At 53.9% G+C, this 7588-nt stretch overlaps 1 protein-coding gene and 1 long non-coding RNA gene across 2 annotated transcripts in view; both read left to right on the top strand.

Annotated features, from left to right (window-relative positions):
* Window positions 1-7588, top strand: part of LOC104864579 — a 131451-nt gene that overhangs the window by 52763 nt on the left and 71100 nt on the right. The gene's annotated exons all lie outside the window — the stretch shown is intronic.
* Window positions 5887-7588, top strand: part of LOC104864521 — a 7255-nt gene continuing 5553 nt past the window's right edge. Inside the window, exon 1 of the long non-coding RNA XR_004514949.1 lies at window positions 5887-6298. This is a non-coding gene — a long non-coding RNA (uncharacterized LOC104864521). The remainder of the gene's footprint in view (window positions 6299-7588) is intronic.

Below are 7588 nucleotides of genomic sequence, written 5' to 3'. Positions count from 1 at the left end.
CCCGGAGGTCCTGTACTGGCCAGTGTCCATTTCCACCTGGCTTCTTAACCCGCAGCAGTGGCGAGTTCCAAGGGGACTGGCATTCTTTCTGAATCCCTGCACCCCTCAGCCGGCTGATGTGTTCCGTGTCCCGCCTCTCCAGGGACGGTGCATTGTCTCAGTCTTTGCCCCCGATTTTAGGGTCTGCCAGGCTTGGGGCTGGTTCTTGGCCCTTCCAGGTAGGGACCTTTCAGCCCACACCTCTGGAAACGTCTCCAGTAACTCCGGGCTTTATTTCTTCCCAATTGGCAGTGTGCGGTTTCCACTTGTCCTCCCTGGGGTCAGTTACAGACAGTATCAGCCCTCTCCGGGCACCTCGGGTCAGGTTAGCAGGTCCTGTGGGGGTAAATGTTATGCGCACCCCGAGTTTAGTCAGCAGGTCTCTTCCCAGAAGAGGGACAGGGCACTCGGGCAGATATAGGAACTCGTGGACCACTTCCTGTCCCCCCAATTTGTAGGTCTGTGCTTGGCAAAATGGCTTTTCTATCTGCAACTCCAGTTGCCCCATGATGGAGGCCTCCCTCTTGAACAGGGACACTGGGGTGGTCACTGAAGAGTGTTCAGCTCCTGTGTCAACCATGGAAGTTATAGGCTGGCCCCCAACTGTCATTTCGACGATGGGCTCCTAGGGCCCCAGAATGAGGGAGCCCGGTCTTCCCTAACCTGACTCTGTCTCTTTGAGTCCAACCTGGCTAGGCATCCGGGCTCACACTGGTAAGGAGAACCAGCACTGTTGGGAGCTGGCTGATTGAGTGCAGGGCTTGGGCTGCTGTTTGGAGCTGGTGAGGTCAGAAGCTTTTGGCTTGGGGTGCTTTGTTTTTGGTTGGGGCATTCACCTTTCCGGTGCCTGGATTTCTTTGCAGTAGGCGCATTGGTCTGGGTGCAGGACGGGCCTGTTGTTGGTTTCCCCTCTATGTGGTGGGTGGGCTTGTGGGTAGGGTCTTATTTCTCAAGCGTAGCTGCAAGGAGTGAGACTTTTTTTTCTTTTCTGCCTCATTTTGGGCTTCACGTTCTTGGTTAGCAAAGACCTTTGTTGCCACCTCAAGCAGCTCCAGAAGGTGTTCATGCTGGAGACTCCCTTGAGCTTTTAGAGTTTGCAGTGGATGTCAGGAGCAGGCTGGGCCACAAAAGCAGCATCGACCATGCACTGATTTTCAGCAGTCTTAAGAGTGAACAGGGTGAGGATGTGGAACGCCTCATGGTCACTCATCGAAGTCACTGGGTGATTCTGTCTGTCTTCTGTGGCACGGAAGCAGTCTTGGACTTGTTACTTGGCTTTTTGGCAGCAGCACAGACCCCTTGGAGATGGCCCTGAGGTGTCTTTCGAGGGCCTCTTGTCCCCTTGTAGTGTGAAAGTCCCGTTGCGGCCTGGTCTCGGGAACCATCTCTTGGCCCAATCTGCTGGCTCTTGGCTGGTGGGCACCAGACCCTGGGGTCTCAGCAGTGATTCTTCACCTCTCTTCTGTGTTGAGCAGGGTGTAGAGCACTGGCGGCAGTCACCCCACTGGGCAGGTGGGTCTGGAAGCCGGACTCCACGAGACCAGTGAGGGCCTGGGCTTCTCAGAGTGTGAGGCAGTGTGTCGTTCGTTCCCAGCTCAGATCAGCTGCGGTGAAGTGCTGCTGGTAGAGGGTGGTAGCAGAGCCTGGGCTGGACGGCATCATTGTCCAGGATGCGGGGTGGAGGTTGGGTCTCACGGACCGGCAGCTGGATACCTGGGGCTGAGCCGACTGCAGACACCTGAAGAGAGGCATCTCAGGAGAAGCATCTCGCGTGGGATGGTGGAGGGGTTGGAGGATAGAGCCAGGAGAGGCAGATAAAGAAGAGGCCGGGCCGGAGGTGGTGGAGAGGGCCCGTCAGGGGACTTGGAAGTGGACTGGCTGCTTGAGCCGGTGGCGGTGGGATGGCGGGCGGGGCCGGAGTGCGGGGTTGAAGGCTGGGAGCTCTCAGGAAGAACAGGAGCCAGTGGAGGAGCTGCAGACAGCGGCTTAAGGAGAGGAGGCAGCAGCAGAGGATGCTCTTCTGGTGGACCCTGTGGAATCCGTGTTTTCGGGGTCTTGAGGGGCTGGCCGCCACTTTGGGCTACAAAAACCTGACTCTGTTCCTTCTTACTAATGCAGAATCGGACCCAGGCTGGTAGGGTCTGAGCAACCTCGGCCAAGAATGGATGAAGGGAACGGGTCGGGGTGGCCTGGCTTGTCGCTCAGACTGCGCTCACCATCTGGACATCCAGTTCCTTCAGGGGCCGCCCTATTTCACAGAAATCCGCAACTCGTGGGCTTTAGTTTAACTCCACATCCCCCGCTAAATCCCTTCTTAAAAGTTTTGAGGCTGGGGATTTAGCTCAGTGGCACAGCACCTGCCTTGCAAGTTTAAGGTCCTGACTTCTATCAAAGAAGTCATGGTATTGAAAAAAAAAAAGTTTCGACCATGCAGTCAGGACAGTGAGTTTACTATGGTTATTACCCTTGGTTTATGTAATGCCTTTGAGTGCCAGAGGAAGGATGGGTGTCCCCCAAAGGAGACCGCTCAGGCACCTGCCTGGGCACATCCCTCGTGGGAGGTTAGGCTATGGTGCACTCATAATCCCGAGCCTCGTCAACCTCCTGTTATGGGAGGTGAGTCACCATTATGTCACCTGACATCATCACAGAACCGCAGGGTGGGACCCAATCAGACTCCTTAGCCAAAGCTGGGGAGCTGCACAGACCAGCGGTGGCACACATCAGACCGGTAATCAGTCCTCCAGGGGTTAAAGCCTGCCTGCCTGCCTGCCTGCCTTTCTTCCTTTGGGAAGTGCCTGACTGAAGTCTCTGACCTGAGACTGTGGAAGGTGATCAGCATCTCCTTCTGTCCACTGCGACAGGCCTGACTGAGTCTGAACTGGACTCTGGGGCTTTACCTTATCCAGAAGTCCTGAAGGGTTTTTCTTTTTTTAAGTCTACCTCTTTTCCTGAGTCTGGTCAGGAGAAGCAAGCACAGTCATTAGTCACCCCCTACCTGAAGGAGGAGCTGCCAAGTGGTGGAGGTGAGCCATCTCCTTCTTTGGAGAGGGCTTCTGGTGGCTGCTCTCTGACTCTGAACTGGTGGCTCAAACGGCCGGCACAATGGGATTCCTGGTCCGGGAACCAGACGTTGGGCACAGTGAGATAGCTCAGCTACAGTGATTTGAAGACTCGGGAATCTGAAAGCCACTTGAAGAAGTGGAAGAAAACTAGCTTTATTATGCCGGCTGGCTCAGAGGAGTTTAAGCGCCCTCAATTCTGAGCCATGAGTTGCCCTGAGAGTGAGTTTATATACCACCCAGGAAAGGAAGTTGAGAGGAACCTTTCAGAGTGGAGACACAGCTAGAAGTGGGGGTCACTTCAAGCAGAGTTAACATTCTTGAACTTTAGGTGGAAACTTCGATGGATTTGCAGTTACATTGTTTGAACAGAACACTTTGATACATTGGGCAGGAACATCAAGGAGCACAAATCATTACATTTCTTGAACAGAACGTTTTCTGGCAAAAACCTGGTGTGGGGGCAAGGGCAATGGCCTGCCGTGTTGCAAATTACCGCTTTATCCAAGGAAATGGGTGGTGACTTTCTGGAGGTCCCCTGGCTGTTGTTAGGCTGGATCAGAACAGACCCCCTCGTAAGGACGCTGGGATCCTGGACACTGCTCTGCAGCAGTGGGCTGGTCACCTGGGAGCTGGGGGCTTTTGTCTGTTGCCAGGTGCGTGGAGTTCCAGCAAAAGCAGATATGGAGCTGGGCGTGCAGGGGTGCCCAGCAGGGCTGCTGGGAGGGAGTGTGGAGGAAAGGCAGACAGGAAGGAGGTGGGGCGGGGCTGTCTGCCAGGCTCCTCTGCCCCTTCTCTGGCCTCCGGGTGCCTCTCCAGCCACCTTGGCCCTTAGAGACCAGCTTGCCTCTTGGACTTTGGCCAGCCCTGTCCTAAAACCCAGGAAGCTCTGCCAAGGCCAGGGGACTCCTCCTCCCTCACTCATGTAGCTGGGAGGGATGCTTCTTTCCGCCCAGCTTCAGAACAGGGTCTGCGGGCTGGGTAAAGGCACAGAGCAATGCAGATGGGCAGGGCCTTGGGGGGGCCTGGTCTCCAAGCAGACCTCCTTCAGGTTCCCGCTGGCCCGCCCCACCAGGCTGCCCTCTGAACTTTTATTGGTGCTGAGTTTCCATCCTGACCTGTGTGACTGCCCCCAGCATCCCTCCAGGATGGTGCTGGCGCCCCTGCAACAGTTGCACCTTATAAACCACTGCTGTGACCGGCTGGGTGCCTCTGGGAGGCCGTGCTTGGTCCCTGGTAACCCAGAGTAAATAACTCAGCCATGTTTCCTCGCACATTTTCAGTTTGCCCTCGGTCTCAGAAGAAATAAAACAACTTACTTAATGGTGCCCTTTAATCTTTTGCAGCAGTGGCTTTCTTTACAAGGTGTTACACAGAGTTTGTGCAAAGCCAAACCTTGCAATGGGGTCAGTGTTCCCGACAGGTGTTGGGTGGGCTGGGGAGGGGAGGGGCTTACTCTCAACATAGTGCCCATTCACGGCAGGGTGGCTGCTCCAGGCTGTCCTCTCCCTAGCGCCACCAGAATCCAGACCACAGGCAAACCAGGCTAGGACCCGTGTCTGGGGACAGTTCACCCAGAAAAATATCTCTGCTCTCCAACATTGATCTCTCTCCCCACATCAGCTTCTCCCACCCACCTCAGTGCCACGCACAGTGCTGGAGGCCGTCCTGAGCCACCTTCCTATAGGCTTGTAATAGCCAGAAAAGGCAAGAATCGCTCCCGCCAGGCAACCACAAAAAGTCTCAAGAGAAGGACTCTGATTGGGTCACATGTTCTTTGCTGGGCCAATCAGCTGTGACTGTGAGGGTGGAGTCAAGAAAGAATATGGCTGCGCCCACTAGAAAGTGGAGGAGGAGAGAAGTGGATTCTCTCAGGAGGTGGGGCATGTTAGGAGAGGAGGGGCCTGGGTCTCAATGACTGACGCTCTTGTCCCTGGTCCTGATGGGTGAGTCATGCTGTGGCTATATGTGGCTTTCTGATATTTGTTTCCGTCCATATACTTTGCCCATAGCACCTGAGCCTTGAAGGACTGGAACTCTGAAACATTTTTCCTAAGTTTGCTGCTAATGAATTGGGTGCTAAAGATGTGTCTGTTTAGATGTTTATCCTGTGTAGTGGGGAAAATTCATGTGTTTTCCGGCAGAGGCATTAACGTGCAGGATTGGAGGTTTTTCCCAGACCCAGCAGAGGTAAACTTTATTGCTTTTCTAAAGCCCCAGGACACTGAACTCTGACACACATCTGGCCCTATGGGTTTCAGATAAGGGACCACAGGCCTGGTATCCATGTGCTGCAAACCTCGCACAGGGTGAAAATGGACCAGTTCACCGGGAGCTCTGGGACATTGGTGCAATAGGCAGAGAGGGCAGGAGTGCATCCGTCCAGCTTTGAGCATTACGTGCTTAGGTTAAGTCTTCACAGAACCCCTCTGAGCCTTGGGTCACCACCACTCCACTTTACAGATGGGAAAGCGGAGGCAGGGAGAGTTACCTCTGTCAGTAACCTGTCCAGGTCCCCAAGGTTAGGCGGCAGTATCTCCACAAGTGGATGACTCAGAACAAAGCACTGCTCTCTCCATGCAGTGCCAGTTGTCTGCTGTGCCACCCTGCGCTGCGCTGGTTTGTTTTGACTTCTTTTCAAGACCGCATGGGGATAGCTAGCATTTAACGTGCTATCACTGGTCTGATCACTTTATACCTACTGTCCTGTCCCCGTGAGGTGAGGCTCTTGACATTGCCATTTAACAACAGGGAAACTGAGGCACAGAGTGGGAGCTAGCTTGCCCCAGGATCACAAGCACAGGGCTCAGAAACTATGATTAGCTCGCCCTGGGTCTCTGAGCTCGTCCCCGTGCCGGGTTGCCAAGGTGCTGGAGGAGGCACCTGTGTAATGAGACCTCTTTTCTCTTATTCTCCAGGTGACTCATTTCCCAAGCACTTTTTCAGGGAAAGAAGAGAAGAGAAGATGCCATGCCCTGCTACGGGGGAAAGGGCACCCTGACAGTGTGGGCAGGTGTCACCTCCCGGCCTTCTGGGGGCCCAGAAGCAAGGAGGGGGCTGAGCAGGGCTTCCTGGATGCAGCGGCCGGCACTGCTCACGGAGAGATACTGGCTGGTGCTGACGGGGCCTGGGCGCGAGGCTCAGCGCAGTTCAGGAGTAAACCGGAGGTGCCACCTCCACAAGAGCAGAGAGGAGAGGTGAGGGCAGGGGCCCATGGCGGGCGAGGCAGGCTTGCCCCAAGCCCCAGCTGACCCCGGGCAGCCTCCTGACCCAACCACTGTTTTCAGGGTGCACAGAGGACAGAGTAGGTGAAAGGGCGTCTGGATGAGGCGGCCAGCCGGAGACGCCATGTTGTTGCTCTCTGTCCAGGTGTGCTTGCGTCAGAAACACAGAGACTCGTGCATGCATGCGTATGGCTATGTAGGAAGACAGGGCAAGATGGTGAATAGTCCATATGACAGAAGGACTGACAAATTGTCAATCCATTGTAATGCGACTCTGAATTCAAATGAAGATTTGAACAAACTGTCCAAAAAATCATTTATAATATTAAAAGGAATTGGGAATCAGAACACTGACTTGATACTGGCAGTTTTAAAGAAATTTGTATAGCTGAGTGAAGAGGCGTATGCCTTTAATCACAACTGCTTAGGAGGCTGAGGCAGGAGGATCACAAGTTAAGGCCAGCCTGGGCAACTTAGCCAGACACTTTCAAAATATTGTAATAATGAAAAGAGTGCTGGTGATGTAGCTCAGCAGTAGAGTGCTTTCCTAGCAAGTGTGAGGCCATGGATTCAATCCCCAAGGACCTCAGAAAAGCAAAATGGATAATTGTTATCTTTAGTTGTGAGGCTACTGCTGTCACCTGGGAAGTGGGGTGGAGACAAGCTTGGACAGGAGCTGATCGTGTCTGGATTTGGAAGTTGGAGCCCAGCACGTCGGGGTTCCGCTGCTGTCTCTGTTGTGGCACATAACTGACTTTTTCCGTAACAGAAGGCAGTGGGGGAAGGCGTGTACTTGCCCCAAGCGATACCCGCTCTTGGAGACAGCCCAGGCAATTGGAATGTGAAGTAAAACATAAAGACTTGTCATTCTTTGGATTGTCCCCCACCCAGGTAACCGCTGGCTTAGTGTTTGATGTTTGATGTTTCCAGTGTCTTAAGTAAGCAGTCCCATACACTTACACTTCTTTACACAAATAGGATTGTGCTCTTGACTCCTGGCTTCCCTCAGCATGTGTCATGGCCAGTGATTTCTGTCACAACTCCATTTCTTCCTACTTCACAGTGCTCCTTTGCGTGCATGTGCTGTGTTTATCTCAGATTCCCTTGGGGTAAGCTTTTAGGTTGAGCTGAGTCTTTCACCATGGCCTGTTTGCTTCGGTGGATGTCCCTACACCTGCACCGTGGCTCAGTGTATGGCTGTGTGGGCCAAATGCAGCAGCAGAAGAAGAGTCACTGGGCTAGAAGGGCTCCTCCCCACGCCCC

Source organism: Fukomys damarensis, unplaced genomic scaffold (assembly GCF_012274545.1).
Source record: "Fukomys damarensis isolate Sample0158 unplaced genomic scaffold, DMR_v1.0_HiC HiC_scaffold_32, whole genome shotgun sequence".
In the NCBI taxonomy this organism is placed as follows: Eukaryota; Metazoa; Chordata; class Mammalia; order Rodentia; family Bathyergidae; genus Fukomys; species Fukomys damarensis.
Note: the sequence above shows the minus strand (reverse complement) of the source record. Positions and strands in the feature narration are given on the sequence as shown.